This window comes from Periplaneta americana, chromosome 3 (genome assembly GCF_040183065.1).
Source record: "Periplaneta americana isolate PAMFEO1 chromosome 3, P.americana_PAMFEO1_priV1, whole genome shotgun sequence".
Lineage (NCBI taxonomy): Eukaryota > Metazoa > Arthropoda > Insecta > Blattodea > Blattidae > Periplaneta > Periplaneta americana.
Window position 1 is genome coordinate 79,349,783 of NC_091119.1, and position 20,504 is coordinate 79,370,286.

General features: G+C 36.1%; 1 protein-coding gene and 1 long non-coding RNA gene across 6 annotated transcripts in view; one reads left to right on the forward strand and one right to left on the reverse strand.

The window, feature by feature from the left end:
- egh (beta-1,4-mannosyltransferase egh) overlaps window positions 1-20,504 on the forward strand; it is a 166,787-nt gene that overhangs the window by 34,511 nt on the left and 111,772 nt on the right. The gene's annotated exons all lie outside the window — the stretch shown is intronic.
- On the reverse strand, window positions 10,857-14,552 carry LOC138696205 (uncharacterized). Of its 3 annotated transcripts, none has more exons than XR_011331283.1 (6): window positions 13,882-14,552; window positions 12,761-12,917; window positions 12,410-12,660; window positions 12,021-12,143; window positions 11,623-11,830; window positions 10,857-11,382 (listed from the first exon to the last, which is right to left on the reverse strand). It is a non-coding gene; the product is annotated as an uncharacterized lncRNA (long non-coding RNA). The 3 variants fall into 3 exon arrangements; XR_011331281.1 differs by having other exon boundaries at window positions 12,021-12,146; XR_011331282.1 differs by having other exon boundaries at window positions 12,246-12,660.

Below are 20,504 nucleotides of genomic sequence, written 5' to 3' on the forward strand. Positions count from 1 at the left end.
CCTGGCGGTTGTTCTCTTCAAAGTGCTGCCGATTTTAAGTAGCGAGGAGTTATCTGTTACATATATGATCTAAGGTACTAGTAATAACGTATTGTATTATGTTTTCCTCTTTCTTTCAAACTTTTGTGGCAGATAAGGCACTGAGTATTGACTCCAGCTGCTGTGAAAAAATAATCATTTTCCCATAGAATATTGAAAGAATTTGCCTGGTAATCACTTTTCCGTCTTTTAGATTCCTCCATTATGTAGTCGTAGATAGGCAAAGTGAAATAGCATATCCAGATACACACTACACCAGATAGTTGCGTGAACTATTCTCTACCTACAGCAGACCTACATCATTCCGACGTACCTTTCCGGCGAGTTACGTACCTTTCCGGCGAGTTGTTAAGACGACCCTTCCGCTCCGAAGGAGCGGCCGAGCTCAATGAGCGCCGTTTGTGCAGGCCTGCTCTAAACACTGAATATTTTAACAGCAGAATGTGGTCCAAGAATTTTATTAATTATTGCCTCAGTCTTAATCCTTGGACACGACACACGTTTTGCAACATCGTAATCGTAATGCATATATTTTCGCATTTAGATTAAGCGTGCAATCAATAGCTTTATAAGATATATAATGGTGGACTGTATAGAACGCTAGTGTTGCTTCCACTGCACTCACACGCTGAGATGATTTCATGGACTGAGTAAGAAAAATGTACGTGGTATTCCCTGGTGCATGTTTACTTTTTATATGTTTCTGAAAAGACAGCTGGACTTACGAATCTCATGCTTCTGTAAAGAGATATTATGGCACTGACGCAGCGAGGGGAGGATTTAGGGGATCTTTCCAGCGAAAAGATTATGTTTCATATACATCGTCACCTGGTGAAATTTCGCAAATCTGAATATAATAAAACCCAATATAATAGCTAAGGAGAAATCGCAATATATACTGTACCAGTACATGTAACTTGGTCGAGAAAATTTCTAGAAACAGGACTATTTGAACAAGTATCGTTGTCAGTCTGAAAATGGGGAGACGATACGCATGCAGCAATGAAAAGGTTCTATCTAGCGACTAGTAGAATGAGGTTGTAGTAAAATTGTTTAATTAATACCTTAGCGGCAGGCTTTGTGTTGGATATATCTTTTTTGCACGCATCCGTACTTGTAATATCAAGTGGCATTGTCACGTTTTTGTTGTAAAGATTATACGTATTAGTCATATTTAATATCAGTACATTGATTTCAACTATTATCATCCCAGTGAATAAATTTTGAAGTTATAAGATGAGTTTTAATTAAAATTGAAATTAAAATTACTAAGTTTCTTGCATTTATCAGTTTGAGTCTCAATGAAATGTAACACACAGTGTAATAATTTCAAATGTTTCCTCTCTATAGCTATAGTGAAATTATAGTAGTTCAGATGAGCACGGGCTACATAATTCTTATAGGACGTACTTTGAACGTGTATGCAAATTTTTACTGTAATAATAAAAAAATGTGAATATCCAAAAGTATAATTTTCGATTCACAACAATTCTTCTAGGCTAGTAAGAAAGCAGTAAAATCGTTTTAAAACAGTGTTGTTTATTTAGTTAACTGCCCAAAGACAGGTCTGAACCTCACAAATGATACCAATAATGCACCACTTATGAGGCAATTAAGCCAGGAAATAATAGGGTAGGGGTGGCCAGTTCCTTTGCCCCTCCATTGCATACATCGCCAATTAGCTATACTGTTCTCCAACCAGGAGATTAACCGTGAAAGGAATGTGCTTACTATTGCGTCATCTATTGGAGCGAAGTAGACATAATATTACCGTTATAACGTCAGTTTAAAAAACATGCGCTCTCCTGCATATGTTATTTCTTGTATGGAGGGATTAAAAGACCAGGAGATTAACCGTGATCTAATTTTGCAACTAGGGTAGTATAAATATGTGTATCAGTGTTATCGTATGTGTTTTGAGAGTTAGTCAATGGAGATGCGTGTACCGACGTATGTGACCTTATGACATCAACATTTATTCACAGCATTACCACGCTTTATCTCATTCCCCTGAGACTTTCTCCTGGTTGGTGTACAGTAGTACATGTTATACTAGTCAGACTTCAGATGTACTGTATACAAACAATTTTATTGCTCTTCTTCTGACACATATCGTCAAGTGAGATGTAAGGCTACTGCCTGATAATAGAGGGAATTACGTATCAGTCAGAACCTCAGCCAGAGGGTTAAAACAGTGATTAGTTATTATGTATTATGATACATATCGTACGTAAGGGATACCAGTAGAACTTCGAAGGACCACATGCTGCCCGCTGGTTAAAGAGTACTGGTCTAAGTGTAAACTAGGGTTGGGCAGAATTATGCACTCTGTGCTTGCACGGTGTACTACGAGAGAAGTGTGCTTATAGAGTGCACGAAAACCGGTTTATTCAAGTTGCAGTACGTACTGTATGTTTAAAAGGAAAATGTTATTCTACCAAACTAAATAAGAACACAAAGTAATGAAACACTTCCTTAAACACGAAACAAAACATGTCTGTTGCACATTAATTCATATTACTCAATTTCTCAAGATTTAGAGAAACTGTATTAGCACCAGCTATGCGAAGAACTGCCGTTAAAACCCATCATTTCTGTTTGAGATTTGTTTATTTTCGTAATAGAAGCGTCCTCTTGGGAATCCGTCATAAAACTGCATAAGACTCGACCTTGAATCATATTTCGCTCGCGTCTCTCGATCACATCGCAGGTCAATCAATTCACACTATAATGAAGGGGGGACGTTATCAATAATCAGTTGGAATCAGAACATGTAGCAGAAATACGCAAATCCATTTCCAGCAATCTAAATCGTAGAACCGTGATGTAAATTCCTCTAATAGACCGGATAGAATACATGCGTACATTTCGAAATTTTCATTGTTCAAAACTCTATGCGCTTAGATAAGGATGGGAAATGGTATATTTCGCCCTTTTGCATTTGACGTATCCATAACAGCAATTTCTTCATAAAAGCTGCAATTCTATCTGCAAATTGTGTATTAAGAATTTCTTTTCCCTGAAGTCCTAAATTTAGCTCATTTAAAAGTTGTGTAAGTTCTGTTACAGCTGCTGGCACACTATAGCGCGCTGCAGCGCTCGCACTTGGAATTCCCCGTACGCACGGAGAATGCACTCAAACGCCCATCGCTGATTTATTTAAATAATGGGACGTAAGTGCGTACTTAAGTCTTATTTTAAAACGACTCTTTCGACTGCAGAGATTATTCAGCGTCGAAATTCAGCATGGGCGAGAGATGTTTCACAGATTTTTCCTGGAACCCATTGTCAGGAACAAGGTGTTTTTGTGTGCCGTAAATCAATGGCCCTCCCCCTTTGCTTTTCTCCCGGAGGAAGCCATGCTAAGGATTTTATCGTCTTTAAAGTCCAGCATGGTAGCCGCTAGAGACCACCGAGGACGACACGTAACAATAAAAACTTTCGATTTCTGTTTGAAGGATGCAAATCGGCGCGGCGGCAGAGTAGCGCATGCGTACCGGTATGTGTGTTCAGTATAATAGCATTATATAAGTACATATTGGCGAATTTGCATGAGTCTTCTCCACCCTACTCCTCGGAAAACGTCTTGTGTATAGCGTGAACTACCTTCCTTTCTGTTCGTGCTACTTTACAATCCCGCCGTCTGCCGTCCCACAGCAAAACAGATGTAAAAAATATTAAGGAAAAGTATGTTTCTTTGAAAGTCATATATTTACTTAACGTGACTCAGTTCACGGAACATTTCAAGGATACTGATTGTGTTAATTTGCTTAGTGATACTGGAAAAACCTACCTCTGTCATTGATTCACAGTTGTAGTGGGCGTTTCTGATAGTGATAACATTGTCTCATCGATTACCATTCTCACAATCTCTGATAGTGGCAACACTGATAACCAGACATCGGATTTTTAGACACTAAAAGTTGCAATTTTAGGCGCCTGAAATAAACTCAAAATTTAATAAATTACACTTTATTTTAGTAAAACTAGGCATTTTAGGCACATATGATCAAGACTTCAAACCTATTTATTTCACTTAAATTATACACTAAAATACACAAAACATCGCAAAAAAATGTATTTTAAGAAATGGAAGCAGACAACACTGTATATTATATAAACACAGCTGCACAAATATAATATACTGAAAAAATTAAATAACTATTACACATTTTAAGTTATTGAAATTCAGTTTCATGCTCATTCTTTTTCATAATTATCTGCACAGTACATCACCAGAATTATTTCTAATTTCTCCACAGTTAATTTTTGCTCTTTGTCAGTGAGAATCATTTTGAAAGCAGAAAAACTTCTTTCTACTGAAACATATGTGAGAGGAGGAAATTTTAAATTAACCACAATAGAAACATCAATACCTACTGGAACATTTACATTTCCCCCCAATATCACTCTTGATAATTTTCCCAACAATGAAAATCCTACATTCTTATTTAGTACACTGTCCCACTTTACGTTTAATGTTTCACTCATAGCACAATATACAGGGCGATATATCCGTAACAGTAATTTATTTCGGAAACAAGTGCATTAAAATTTTCTAGACAAAAATATTTGTAACTAAAGCACTTGTGAACTTCCACTTGACCTTGATTTCATCAATCAGCCCTAACAGGAAGTCGGGTCAGTGGCGTATCACTTTAAAATTTCAAATGGGAGTCGGGGTCAAATAGGGTGCCATTTGATAGAGCTCTTCAAAACAAACAACTTTAATAGGAAACGTTTTTATTAATTTATACTCTTTCAATGAGAAAACGTACGAAAAGACAATGGGTAATTCAGACCACCCGTAAAAGTAATTCATTTCGGAAATTAGTGCATTAAAATTTTTGAGACAAAAGTATTTGTAGCTAAATCATAGGTGAACTTTCACTTGAGTTTGATTTCATCAATCAGCCCTAACAGGAAGTAGGATCAGTGGCGTATCACTTTAAAATTTCAAATGGGAGTCGGAGTCAAATAGGGTACCAATTGATAGAGCTCTTCAAAACAAATAACTTTCATAGGAAACGTTTTTATCAATTCCTACTCTTTCAATGAGAAAACGTACGAAAAAACAATGACATCAATATTGAGAAATGTTACAAGACGAAAATGTAAACAAAACAATTAATGTTGACATGCTACTGAAAGATTGGACAATGCCATTAATTTTTACAAATGTTCAAACTGTCTGCCGTTCTGAGCAGCGCACCCACCCATATTCTTCTTCTAACACTTTCAGTGACTCCTAAGACTTCGGCGTGGTCAAGTGATTGGCAGGTTTCTTGTTGTGGGACGATCTTGATAGACAGTGTTTTATAACCGTCCCCAAAGATAGAAATCTGAAGGATTCAAGTCAGGAGATCGTGCTGGCCATGCCACAAAACCGCATCTTCCAATCCATTGCCCAGAGAAGGCATGATTTGCTAAGTCACGTGCCACCAAAGAGAAATGAGCTGGGCAACCATCCTGCTGCAGCCACATTACTGCTCGTGTTACCAGTGGCACATTTTCCAAAAGCTGGTTGATGTTCTTCAGGAAGTCAGCATACATAACACCATTCAGAGCACCTTCAAAGAAATAAGATCCAGTGATTCGGTGTCCGAAAATGCCACACCAGACTTGACACTCTACCTATGCTGGTTGTCCACTTGTTTCAGTCAGGGACGATTGATTGACTTGAAACCAGTAATGAGCATGATAGATATTGACATTCCCATTGCTCTTGAATGTCGCTTCATCTGTTCAGAGAATACTGCGATGAAACCGGCGGTTTTGGCTGACAATCAGTTGCATAAATCCACACGACTCTAAAAATCTTCTTCAAGCTGATGGTGCATGTTGATATGGTAAGGATGGTATTTTCTGCCATTCAGAACCCTCCACAACGTCTAATATCCCAGATTCCCTAGGAATTCTCCTTGTCGAGTCATGAGGATTGACAAGAATGGCAGTGACAGCTGATCTCTCATCTTCAGGCTTCGAGACTTTGGACCCGATACAATAAGTTTACTGTGCATGTACTATAGGTTGTTGACTCGCTGCAGGTAGTGAAAGGTAGAGATGTGTTGAGGTTACAACGTTGCTGTTCATTCATTCATTCATTCATTCATTCATTCATTCATTCATTCATTCATTCATTCATTCATTCATTCATTCATTCATTCATTCATTCATTTTATTCCATAGATCTTACATGAGCAATGAAGCTTTAAGATGTGGAACATGTCAACATTTTACAATATTACAATTACAATTTTTACAAATTTTTATAGTTTTACAATTTAGTAATTTTCTACAATTTTTACAATTTTCTACAATTTTTTTTACATTTTGGCGATATGTAGTGAGATGAGATGAGGTCCGAGGATTCGCCAAAATATTACCCGGCATTTGCCTTTTCGTTGGGGGAAACCTCGGAAAAACCCAACCAGGTAATCAAATCAAAGGGGGTAATCAAATCAAAGGGGTTGATGCCAAGGACTCGCCATAGACCATCCGGCTTCAGTCCCACGGCTGGGGAAAACCTCCAAAGAAACCAAAGTCCAAAGGGGGATCCAACCCAAGCCCGAACGCAGCTCCGGATCAGCAGCCCAGCGAGTCTGCTGACTGAGCTACATCGATGGCTCTACTAAAAGTATACAATACTTAGCCAATCAGATTATTAAATTTACAAACGCAAACGATCATTCATAAGTTGAGCTATATTATAATACAAAACAATTTAATTAAATTTAAGGCATAAACAATTCAACCAGTTGTGATATACAGAAATTGATAATACATATCATGCAAACTACTTAAAATTACAAACACAAACAATTTATCAGTACAGCTATATAGATTACTATTCAATTTAAAGCATATACAATTCATCGGCCAAAACTATACAAATATTTACAATACAAAGTAGCATACTTTCATTAAGCTATACAAATTTGTGCAATTAATATCAAGTAGATTAATTCAATTTATAATCATAAACAATTCATCAGTTGAGCTATACATATTACCATTCAATTTACAGTAGGTCTATATACAATTCATCAGTAGAGCTACACAGACTAGTAATCATTTTAAGAACATATACAATTCATCAGCCAAACTATACAAACATATACAATCAAATTAGTTCAATTTACAAACTTATTTTCGTTAAGCTATACAATTCATATGAAGTAGATTAATTCAATTTATAAGCTTAAACAATTCATCAGTTGACCTATACAGTATACTATTCAATTTACAGTACATACAATTCATCAGTTATGCTAAACAAAAAATACAATACATAGTAAACAGATTAAGTCAATATAAAAACATATTTTAGTTGAGCTATATAAAATTGTGCATGTCATTTAAGTAGAATAATTCAATTCACAAGCATAAACAATTCATCAATTGTGTAGAAGGTATGAGTATGTAGAAATTTGGTTAATTCTTTTCTGAACCTTTTCTCGTTGTTCTTCAAATCTTTAAGATAATTAGGCAGTGCATTGAAGACTGTTATACATGAATAGCGAACTCCTTTTTTAAAACAGCTTAGACTAACAGAGGGTAGATGAAGATCTGATTTATGTCTTGTATTAAAATGATGAATGTCTTGATTAGTACTGAATTTATCTTGGTTCTTAATATAGTGAGGATCACGTAAGTTCAGTTCCCAAACAGCAAATATTTCCGCCTTGTCAGTGTTGCCAACTGTTACCAGATATCACCACATGTAGTAAAATCACGATCCTATGTACTGAATGACTTCTTTACTCACCGTACTTTACCTTAATGTTGGAAGGTTATTCTAAATAGTTTCAATAATAATGAGAAATGTATTGCTATGTTCTATTCTTTTATTCCTTTACATTATTATTAGTATTAGCATTAATAGGGGTTACTAGACGTAAATATACAACAAAGTATAGTATATAATATTCAAGAATCAAATCTGTTCCAAGACCAATTAAATTATTGTCACTTCACTTCAAAGATTCCAGCGTACATATACTGTACTTCCTAAAGGTAGATAAATTAATAACCAACTGACGTTTGGTTGGAATTCGAATGAACTTCTGATTATCTTTTGAAATTAGTAAGGAAATGGATAATACAACTAGGCTAAAACTGAAATAATAATAAATCAACTTACAAAAATAATTTTGGTCCTTAAAAGCCATAAGTAATTTCACTTCTAGATACCTTTTTAAAGATTTCATTTGTTTGTAAATTGCTTAATAATGTTACACTTACACTTATTATTTCTGGAACTCCACGTCTGTCATTGAAAAAATGTATGATACATAACTGTGAAGTCTCTTTTTGGCTCTTGTGTCCTAAATTTAAATAAGAAAAAACAAATGATTCAAGAAATGTGAGCTGGTGAAAATTAAATACTCAATTAATAAAATAATTACTACCAAAAGAGTATTTTATTAATTCTATACAAAAGATGGATTACACAGAACAGATGGCCAGAAATCATAGATTTATACACAACATACAGCATGAAACGATCATCAAAAAATGCTTTTTGTACACAATAACATCTTTCAAACGAAGTGAAATAGCCAATAAGTTCAATAAATATTATGCTAATAAGTAATAACTATAATTAATAATTATCTACAAGCTGTAAAAGGGAATAAAATAGTATATTGTTGAAATTAGGGGGTATGGTTTATTACGTGTATTTATAATTTTAATTACTTTTTCTACATTTAATTATATTTTAATTTCTATTAGATTAGTTGGTGGTGTGGGTGTTAGTTTTATCTGTGTACGTCAGACTATTAAGGAAAAACTGAAAGAAATATTAAATCTACAATCTACTTTATATAACAATATTTAATCAAGAACTGAATATTACTATTCATTTAATAACATAAGACCCAAAACATCTCCAAGTCCAGACAATACACATGCTGATTTTCTTAAATATGTTGGCAAACAAGCAAACTCACTACTTTTATTTTGTAATCTCAACTACAATACAATATCTGTCTGGAGAAAATCTATCATAACATCAATTTTGAAAAGCAATTATTCAACTAATATCTTTTCGAGTTATCGACAGATACCACTTACCAGTATGATAGCCAAAATTATGGAAGAGATGATTTCATAGATTGAATTGGTTCCTGGAATCTAGTAACTAACTTTCATCTTATTGAGTTGACTTTAGAAAATTACATTCAACAAATGGACAGATTTTAAATTTTAGTGAAGATATTAAAGATATTTTAAACAGAAAACAAAACACCTTAGCAATTTTAATTTATTTTCAAGGATCATATGGCTCTGTAAATATAAATCACTTAAGAAATTGCAAACTTAGGGTGTCCATGATAAAGTGTTACATTGGGTCAGTGACTTGATTATTTGATTCATTGTCACAAATATGTAAATAGAGACAGATTCATCTGGGCTTCCCACATTGTTGTTTTCAGGAATACATTTTCCAATATTAATGTCGATGGTCTAACTAAAGAAATAGGTCTTATGATAATCTCATCATTTGCAGATAATATGGTTGTCTAGAACAAAAAATCACAGTCCACAAATATTAATAAACTGAGCCAAAATCCCAACAGACTTTTTGACTCTACTTGGAGAACTCAAACTTGCTCAATCAAGGGAAACTTTACTAATAAAACACAATCCCAAGTTATTTCAAAATGAATAGTATATAAGTTAACTTTAACAGATGATGTTAAGAAATGTGATACTTCTCCAGACATTTTAAAAATCATTAGAAACGATAAATGATCTGGTCAGTGAGTGACTACATACAGTATTTTTTATAGATGGATCCTGTTTACCAAGCCATAGATGTAGTGGTGTTGTAGTACAATACCAGTATATTCCCTTTTACAGGGAATTATATTCAAACACTTGTTTGCCCCATTTTAACCGTGACAATGCTTTTTAGTTTTTTAAACTTTCTGGTTATTGTATTGTGTTTGTGTTTAGTGAAAGATTTTAGATAAGGGTGCAAATAGCCATAGTAGCTGACGCTCCCTTTTTAAACGCCACTAACTAACTAACTAACTAACTTCAAACACTGACTAATTTTGATAGTGAAAATTTAGATACACTTTTAAGCTTACAAAATCTCCAGTATCAACTTCATAAATCTGAGAAGGCTGTCATACTATCAGACTCAAAATCAGATATTCTTGCTGCAGTATTGGACGTAACAGCATGAAATCTCAATATTTTACAGTGTTTTAATATTTTAAGCAAAATGGTCTAATTACATCGACGACTGGTACTTCTGTGGATCCATGAACTTTATGGAGTGGGAGGTAATGAGGTAATTGAAAGGTAGCAAAATTACTGTAAGGTTATCTATACCTGCATCTTACCACACTGTTAAAAGAATAACAAGATCAGAACATGACAATGTGGTAACAAAAATCGGAATGATTCTAAAGCAAATGAAAAAATTGCAATAGGCCATCCGGCATCCGCTCCACGATGGAGGAAAATTCTCAGAAGAAACCAACTAATCAGACCAAATGGGGGATCCAAACTACCCTCGAGTGCAGCTCTGAATTTTCAGGCCAACGAGTCTACCGACTAAGCTACATTGGTGGCTCCACTAAAAATATGAAGTACATGGCACTCAGATTATTAAATTGACAAACCTAAACAATTATTCATCAGTTAAGCTATAAAATATAATACATAGCAAGCAAGTTAATTCAATTTAAAAGTATAAACAATTCAATCAGTTGAAATATACAGAAATTGATAATAAATATCATGCAAATTACTTCACATTACAAGCATAAACAATTCATCACTTGTGGTATGCAGCCTACTATTTAATTTATAGCACATACAATTCATCAGTTAAGCTATAGGCCTACAGTCTACTATTGAATTTACAGCATATATAATTCATCAATTAAGCGAAACAAAAATATAGTACAATACATAGTAAAAAATAATACACCTAATTTAATAACTGAACTTCTATGAAAATCTACAGTGGCAGTACTCATATTATCACAGGCCATGATTGTCTCAAATATTTACAAAGAACTGATATTTCAGAATCTCCCCATGCCATTTCTGAAATCTCAATGAAGATATGGATCATTGTCTTGACTGTTTAACTTTACACAGCTTTCAATCATCTGGTTAAATATTGGAGTGCAAGATAACAAATGACATCAACTGCTGAACACTTGGTATCAATCAACCAACAACTTCATTAGATTAAAGGGGAAAAAAAAACTGAAAGAATTAATTGTATATAGACACAACACATAAGACAAGGCCGCTTCAGAACAGTAATTGGCAAGGCTCTGTTGTTTTAGGATTCTTATGTAGATTCAATTTCACCTGAAAGAAAAAAGTAGCATCTATAAGTATGCCTAATTATGAGAAATAAGAGAAACGGTTGCAATAGTAGTAGTAGTAGTAGTAGTAGTAATGATAATAATAATAATAATAATAATAATAATAATAATAATAACTGCAAAGTATGGAAATTAATATTGAAATATAATATCAAAAGGTGATTTCACACCATCAACTCTTATCATTTAGTACAACAAATCTATTATATTCAGTTGCAATCACCAGTAGCTGTTCTTTCCTCCATTTTGTTGTTGGCTGATTTTTCACAAGTCTGCTATGATATGCAGCACTATCCATGACAATAACGCATTGCCCTAATGTTCTCAGGTCAACAACTGTGTTTGCACCCACTTCTCAACTACAGGGCTATTCATAGCACTATGGTAGTCCTGACTTTTCTTTCAATTGCATGAAAAAATTAAATCAGCACCTGCAATAAAAATTATACAGCATTTAAATAAAGAAAATAAAACATAACATAACATAACATGACATGAGATCCTCTTTGGTGAAAGGCTTTCCCACGTTTTTATTTAGTCACCAATTTTTATATTTTTGTATCCTGATTTAAAAAATTACTCTTGCCAAATTTATGTAAAATATAAATCAATATAACTTACCGAGTATAAATCCACCTTTCGTTCCGGCATCTAATCTTCCACCCTCATTTGTTGGTCTATGAATAACACCATTCATGTCACTGGAAACTTCACCTGGTTTATTTCATGAATAAGTGGGTGATCCTACTTAAAAAAAACAGAGAGAGACGAGCAATTCACATTGACACTCTAAGAGACACAAAAATTTTAAAGACAGGAAAACCGTTCAAGAATTTTATAACTAACCTCTAGTTATAATATGAAACTATTAATTGCAAAACATGTTGTTCCCACTTGAATTCATTACTAGTAGCCTATATTAATTGCAATTTCATATTCCACATAAGTGTTAACCTATTTGTTAGTAAAAAATTCAATCACTCAATGTCTCACAATACATTGAAATTTACCATTCATAAAAATCCAAGTCTCATCCAAGAATAATACGGGTTTAGGGTTCTCACGCTCCACATTTCTTATATATTCTCTTAAAAACGAATAACATCACTTTCTCGTACATGTGTATAAGGATCCCCTTTGCTCCATAGAAATTTCATCTCTTTCAAAATTTTTTTCACTGATGATAAGGATACTCTAAATAAATATGTTTCATAATCATCATTCATATTTTCCAGAACTTTTGCTGCTGTTAGTACTTCCCCTGTAACAGTAAATGAAAATTATGCCATATTTTTATACATATGACTAATATCAGAATTACATTGCATAAATCAACACAATAATTCCTGTAACTTCCCTACCTTTATGTAACTTGTCATAAATAAATCTCGCAATTGCATCTTTCGTAAAATCATCAGCATCAGTCACTGGATGTTTACGTAGTCTATGTTTTCCTGGTGTCACAAGTGGGGTCCCCTTCTGTGAATTTCTCACATTCGTGGCTGTAGTAAAGCCAAGCTGTAATAACAAACAATAACATAACACTTCTAAAAATTGTTATATCATAAAATTCATGCATGATACCAACATTTGCAGCTATATGAATAGAAAATGATCAATATGTCAGGTTGGGTCTACGATAGGTTTAAGTAGGCTAATATTTAGGTAATTCTCCAGAAAAGCTACATCAAAGAAGGCATAATTTTATTTTGTTTAATTGATTTCTGTGATATTTACATAGTGATGAACACGTGGTTTTAGTGCACAGCCACAAATACTTTCAGCACAAAAATCCTTTGACACTTACCTGTATATTCTAATGCATTGTTGTAGTCCCTCCCTCAAACTTGTTACTAATTACCAATATAACATGCGAGAGGTCCATGACGAAGAGAAATGGTTAGTTTCCCAGTAGTGCGTCCTCTTCCTCTCGAGTGTTATATCTTAACAAGTACTTTGGGTGGGGTAGCTTTTCTGAAGAAACACCATATTTAATATTACTTAGACCAGTCATGAATAAATTATTCAGCCAGAGTCAACGTTCCTATACTTTATAGAGTATGTTATATAGTTATTATATAAAACTGAATTATTTTTAAGCACCATAACAGGCCAACATTCATGTAATATTTGCTGCAATATCAAGTTAATAATTACAATATGACTTGTATTTTCTTCGGCCGATGTGGCATGTAAATTGTGATCTGAACGGTTAATTTAATACTAAAAGAGAAAACTGGAAATTTACTTTCGTGCTGTTTGATTATTTGTTCGTCTAATTTGTAAATGTATTTAAGCTATCACCTACTGCAGTATTACAGTATCTTAAATGTATTTAGTTTGGCAATATGAAAATCACTGACTTGATTAAACATCTAGGCCTAACTTAAAAATTTGTTTTGTTTGACCACAATCATGAAATTATTAGTGCAAACTCCTAAAACTGAATACCACTTTGAAATGTATGCTTAAGAATACTTACTCCTAATAATTTTCCTATTCTGGTTGTAATTGCTGTCTCCGTTAGCATAATTCCTTCTTCATTATCTTCTTTCTTCAACTCATTATACACGTGAACTACAGATTTCTGAAGCGTACTCTGAATGCCACACATTTTCTTCCTTGGAGGAGTCACTGCAACACTATTTCATTTTTTTGACATAGTAATAAAAATCTAAACACGAAAGAAATTCATTAAAATTTGAAATAATATTTCTATCCATTACCCACGTGCATTATCACGCCCAAGTATATTATATTTATTCGTACTTATCTGACTATTCTTGAATTATAACCACAACGCAACACATAAAATAACTATTATGTATTAATATTAATACTAATATTAATTAATTATTAATAAGTTCGAATTTCACTATCTTCCAGTAACCGGCTGAGAAATCTAGTACAATTTTAATTTCATGGAACTCCAGTACCGGCAAATATTGTCGATATTTGCCTCAGCTGCCAACATACCAGTTACAAAATCACTACCATTTATAGTATTTGTCAGTATCGAAATTCGAAACGAAGTTGGCAAAAGAAAATTCAACCTTCAAACTAGAAAATCACCATAATCCACTAGCATTTGTAGTAATGGGGGAAAAATGGTTAGGTTTCACCCTTAGGGTATCAAGTTACCTGGTCTTCCCTATATACAGCATCATTAGGGAAAGAATGTATTCACAAGGTAAAGTCAAGATTTCTAAGTTTCGGAAAATATTTTTACATGAGGTCCTTTTATGCACACCGGCCATTATTCTTATAGCTTTCTTTTGTAAAACAAAAACGTGTTTAGCTTCAGACGAGTTACCCCAGAATATTAATCCATATTTCATTACAGAGTGAAAATATGCAAAGTATGACATTTTAAGTAAGTTTATATCACCAATAGTAGATAAGGATCTTAATGCATAACAGGCAGAGCTCAATTTACGAGTAATACATTCCATATGCGTTTTCCAGTTCAAGTGATTATCCAATTCTAAACCAAGAAACTTTGTGCTTATAGATTCTTTGAGATGAGTTCCATTTAATCGAATACTGTAGGAAACCTGAGCACTATTGTGTGTACTAAATTTGACTGCACTGGTTTTATCAACATTAAGTGCTAGTTTATTTGCATGGAACCATTCATTCATTAGATTCAGCACTGTATTAGAAGTGTTTATAAAATGATCGTATTGTTTGCTTGAAATAATTACACTTGTATCATCTGCAAATAAAATTACATGGGATGAATTGTTTATGGTCAAGGCTAAATCATTAATATAAACTAGAAACAACAATGGACCTAAAATTGACCCCTGCGGAACACCATGTTTAATATTTCTAAATTCTGAATAAGTAACTTTATGACTATTTGGTACATTTATTTCTACTTTTTGTTTTCTATTTGATAAGTACGATGTAAACCAACCCAACATCTCATCTTTAATACCATAAAACTTCAATTTTTTTACTAATATACTATGGTCTACACAATCAAATGCTTTAGCCAAGTCACAAAAAATCCCACCTACATGTAGTTTCGAATTTAATGAATTTAGTATTTCATCCACCAAACTAAAATCAGCATTCTCTGTCGATTTTTGTTTTCTAAATCCAAACTGTTCTAAAACTAATATATTGCTGGACTCCAGGTAATGATATAATCTATTATACATAACTTTCTCAAACACTTTTGAAAATGTTGTTAATAATGATATGGGTCTGTAATTAGCAATAGTACATTTATCTCCCTTTTTGTATATTGGTTTTACTATTGAATATTTGAGTCTTTCTGGAAAAATACCACATTGCATTGACAAATTGCATAGATAGCATAGATAATATTTCAGAACAAGCTTTCAGAACTTTACTTGGAATTTCATCATATCCAGAGGAATATTTTGTTTTTAGTTGTTTTATCACATGCATGATTTCTGCTGCGGTAGTGGGAATAAATTTGAGACCTAAAAACTCAGTGTTAAATGCATCAGTTAGGTAACCAAGTGCAGCATCTTCTGCACAATCTTGAATGTTTAAGTTCTGAATAATATTTATATAGAAGTCGTTAAAATGATTTGCAATTGATTTTGGGTTATCTATTTTACTATCATTGATTTTAATGCAAGTAATATTTTCACTCTTTGAATATCGATTAGTTTCATTTTTAATAATATCCGAAATAGTTTTAATCTTATTATCTGAATTTTGTATTTTTTCATTCAGATACATTTTCTTTGCATCTTTTATAACTTTTGTCAAAGTTTTACAGTAATTCTTGTAGTAATTAAGAACATGAGGATCATCACTATTCCTACTCATTAAATATAGATTCCTTTTTCTAGCACATGATATTTTAATTCCCTGAGTTATCCACATGTTTTTACTTTTACATTTTTTCACCACCTTGACTGGAAAACATTCATTGAAATAATTCGTAAATGTAGTGAAAAATGCATTAAATTTAGTATTAATATCAATGGTATCGGTACTATATACATTTTCCCAAGATTAGAGTAGAGTACGGTAGTATGGGAAAACACACACATATGTACATTCTGAAAGTAAATATACATTATAGAATGACAATGTCAAAAGAATGTGAAAAGCATTTACAGTATTTTCCTGTCTTTTATAAGCATTTGTGTTTAATTATATACAGTGTTAATGGTGGAAATAAACATGTAGCAGTTTTAATTTCTTCATTTATCCTATTGGTCGCCTTTAGGAAGTGCAGTTACAGAACCGAATTGCAATGTACTACAAGATATATTTTCAGTGTCTCAAACATAAATCTTTTTCGGTTATCTGCCAAACACAGTTTGTATTGTGAAAAGCTGCGCTCTACATCGCATGACGTGATAGGAGCAAAACAAAAAAGCCTAACATCATTGCAGTTTCTAAGAGACAGTCCTTTATTCTCAGGTGACTCTATGTCCACTAATTTGCTGTTTATATTACACAATCATGGGATGATGAAATTAAGGAGATCATAAAAAATAAAAACATAGCTTATAGAAAATACCTTCAAACAAAATCCGTCAATGATGAAATAGATTATAAACATAAAAGGGCGATAGCTAACAGAGAAATTAGAAAACGACACAGGCAATCATGGAAAGAGTTTATATCTTTTTTAGAAACTGACATTTATAAAATGAAACCCAATACATATAAAATTTTAAAATACATGAACAGAGACATAAAGGAATCCGCCAAGATAAACCCTTGCCCCAAAATAGAAACATTCCTAGACTTTTATAAAAACTTATGGAACAACCCTACTTTTGATTCAAAATTCTGGGACACAAAAAACCCAGATGAACAATGCATTACAAAAGAAGAACTACAAGAAGCATTAAAGAAGACGAAAAATAGTAAATCACCTGGAGAAGATAACCTAAATTCAGAATTGTATAAATATGCAGGAGATCTATTTCAAGAAAGATTACTAAGATTTCTAAACAGAATATATCTAACTACCACTTTACTCCCATATATAAAACAGGAGATAAACAGAATGTTGAAAACTATAGAGGAATTAGTATCCTCAACACATGTTATAAGATATTTAGTAGGATTTTAAATGAAAAATTAAAAAAAACATGCTGAAACTTTCCTTCTGGAGTGTCAAAATGGCTTTAGAAAAGGAAGATCATGTGTAGATCCATTATTTAGTATCAAACTGTCGTACGCCGGACTCTTGGTCGTTTCGCTCTCCGACGTGTTGTCGAGGTGGGGAGGGGAAACGGGAGTGACGTGACAAGATGGCTGTGGTTTGTGGGTGGGGTGATACGAAACTGTGGTGAAGTTTAAAGGAAAGACTGTTTTTAAAGTAACATTGTTTATTAGAGAAATAACAGTGAAAGTAACTATGGTTCCCTCCTAGTTCTGTGGTAGGGGTAACGGGGGAGTCGTGATAGAAATTGATGGTTTAGAAATTCGTCCTGAGGCTTCGATGCGGGGAGAGTTATGATGGGTGATAGTAAAGTGCGACTTGAGTGAGAGGAAGGTAGGGGTAACGGGAGTGCCTGGGGAAAATCGGCTTGCTCTCAGGTGTGTTGTGGGGGGTAGGATAACGAGAGAGATGGAATGAGGTAGAAGGTTAGTTCTCTAGTTCGAAGGATCAACACAGCGTGCTGTGCGACTTACCGACTTCGAGAACAAGCTCCTGGCATCGGAGGATCAACACAGCGTACTGTGCGACTTACCGACTTCAGGAGCGGGGAAGGGTGACCTCTATCATCGACGGATCAACAGAGCGCACTCGCGACTTACCGACTCTAGAGGGGGGGGCTGAGGAGATGGTTGTGTTTAATCGAACAAGCCGGGATAAGAGCTGGGAGTCGAAGTCAGGATGGTGAGAGAAGTGTGCGGGTTGGAGGTGGTGATGAGGCTTGTAGCGAGACTAGAATAAAATAAGTTTAGATTACGTAAGAAGTGAGGCTAGTGTAGGAAAGAATACAGGAGACAGGGGCGCAGCTTGGCTCCCTGTTCCCGGAGTGGTGGCCGTGTGCAGACACGTCCGAACAAAAGACAACCATAGCGTAGGCCTGGTTGGGAGACTGCTGTCAATGACGGAGGTCGCGCTAGAGCTACCTCTTTGCCATCTGACGAACGAGTGGCTGAAGTCGCGGGGATGCGTTATATTTATACCCCTCGGAACAATGGTGGTTGAGGACGCCATTGACGTCACAGTGCCTGGGGGTATTTCTATTGCCAACGTGACTCGTCGCCGCGCGATCTTTGCTTTGACCCTCACAAGAGGGGAAAAAAAAAGCGAGCCAACCTGCTTTCTGAGAGAGAGAAAGCAGCGACTCTAGTTTGCGCGGGTAGGTTTGAACCGTTTAAAGTAGGACGCACGGGCATCGAGAATTGATATACACAACAATCGCCCCTCCTGTTTTTGCCCGTGCGGTACTACTAGTAAGTTATGTAATATAACCCTTACAACAAGACAATTAAATACAATGAACAGAAGTGGAGTATCACAAAACAAAAGAATACACTGAACATGAGAAAATACAATGAATGAATACAATAAATTGAAAGGCTAAGGTTGCCTAGTCCGAGAGTCCGTGTCTCTTAAGCTATGGAGGTCTCGGCCCCAATCTGTGCTTATCATATTTGGTCTGTATGTTTGGATCATGGTTTGTGAAGGCCGATCGCGTGTCAACAATCTTGTTTCGTTTGCCTTGCGGCACCACTACACTCGCATCAATAGCTCGTTCGGTTTGATCACACATCGCGAGCGCGCACACGGCGATCTGATCAGGTTGGCCACTGCGTTTTCTTCTTTGTGGAGGCAACACCGGCAATGGTGCTGCAGCGTCGCTCCTAGCAGCCTCCGGCGTCGTCTGGGATGGTGTTGGTGTGTCCGCAGGTCGGTCTGGATTAGGCGGGGAAGGTTTCGCCTCCTTGCAGGTGGTCACAGCGCGCCAACATCCTGGACCGCTGAGCTCGTTGGTCGTCCCTGTGGTCTCGGGAGACCGGATGTACCGAGGGATGTCGGTGTTGCTTGTGACCTCGGAATATGGGCCATCTGATGTCGAGTTGCCGCCTCGGAGTGGATCCGGCATCCCTTCTGTAGCAGTAGGAGGAGTAACTTTGTGCCTGGTGTCAGCGACGTCTTGGACAACTGTCTGGGACCCGCCAGGATCTCCCTTTTCAAGTGGGTCCTCCACCTGTGGTACCTCCTCAGAGCAACAGATCCTCTCAGCTGCAGTGGGGGCGTGGCTGTCGCTCGTGACTCCTATCTCCAACATGTGGAGCTCTAGTGGCCTAGACGCTAAAGGATCCTCCTTGCGTCCGCTCTGTGAGGGAGGGCCACTGACATGGCCGGAGAGATGCTGGTACCGTTCCTCCTTAGCGGGATCTCCGGGTACAGGCTTGACAGGTGGCGGTGGCTGTTGCCTTCCGCCAGGAGCGGCGTCCCTTTGTGGTTCTGGCTTGGTACCCTCTCCGGTTCTGGGATTGTTGATCAACGGTACTACTGCACCGTTTCCCAACCTCAGCTGTCCTTGTCGATAGTCTAGTTGCGCTGACATGTCTCGCAACCATGTATTCCCTAAAATCGCATCAGCACGCAGCTCTGGTGCGACGAGGAAGTTGATGGGCTTCGTTGTTCCCGCAAGTGTGACGGGTATCTCTGCTTCGCCCTGGATTGCCATTGTCTGCTCGCGTTGGGCAAGATGAATGACATCCTGTCGGGCTCGTATGGTGCTGCCATTTGGAATTTTCGCAGCATTGATGATGTTTCTGGAGGCGGCACTATCGACGACCGCTGTGGCTGCGAGGGTTCCCATTCGGATGTCAATCCTCGGGACCGTTTCCTCTTCATCGGGAGCTAGAGCCATCTGCGCGACGGGGCTGGAGATCGGGATGTGGCGAGCAGGATCGGTGCGTCTCTGCTGTCGGACCGGACAGTCCCGATTGTAGTGGTACCCCGGGCAGTAGTGGCACCGTGGAGCGTTTGATGATGAAGTGGAATGATGCTTGGCAGCGGTGTGCTCGATGTCGCCCTCCAGAGGAACAGCACGATGTATCAGTTCCATTGTAGTTGTCGGAACCGGATGTCTGAGAAACGGCCGAATTTGTGGCCGCAGAAGCTCGATGATC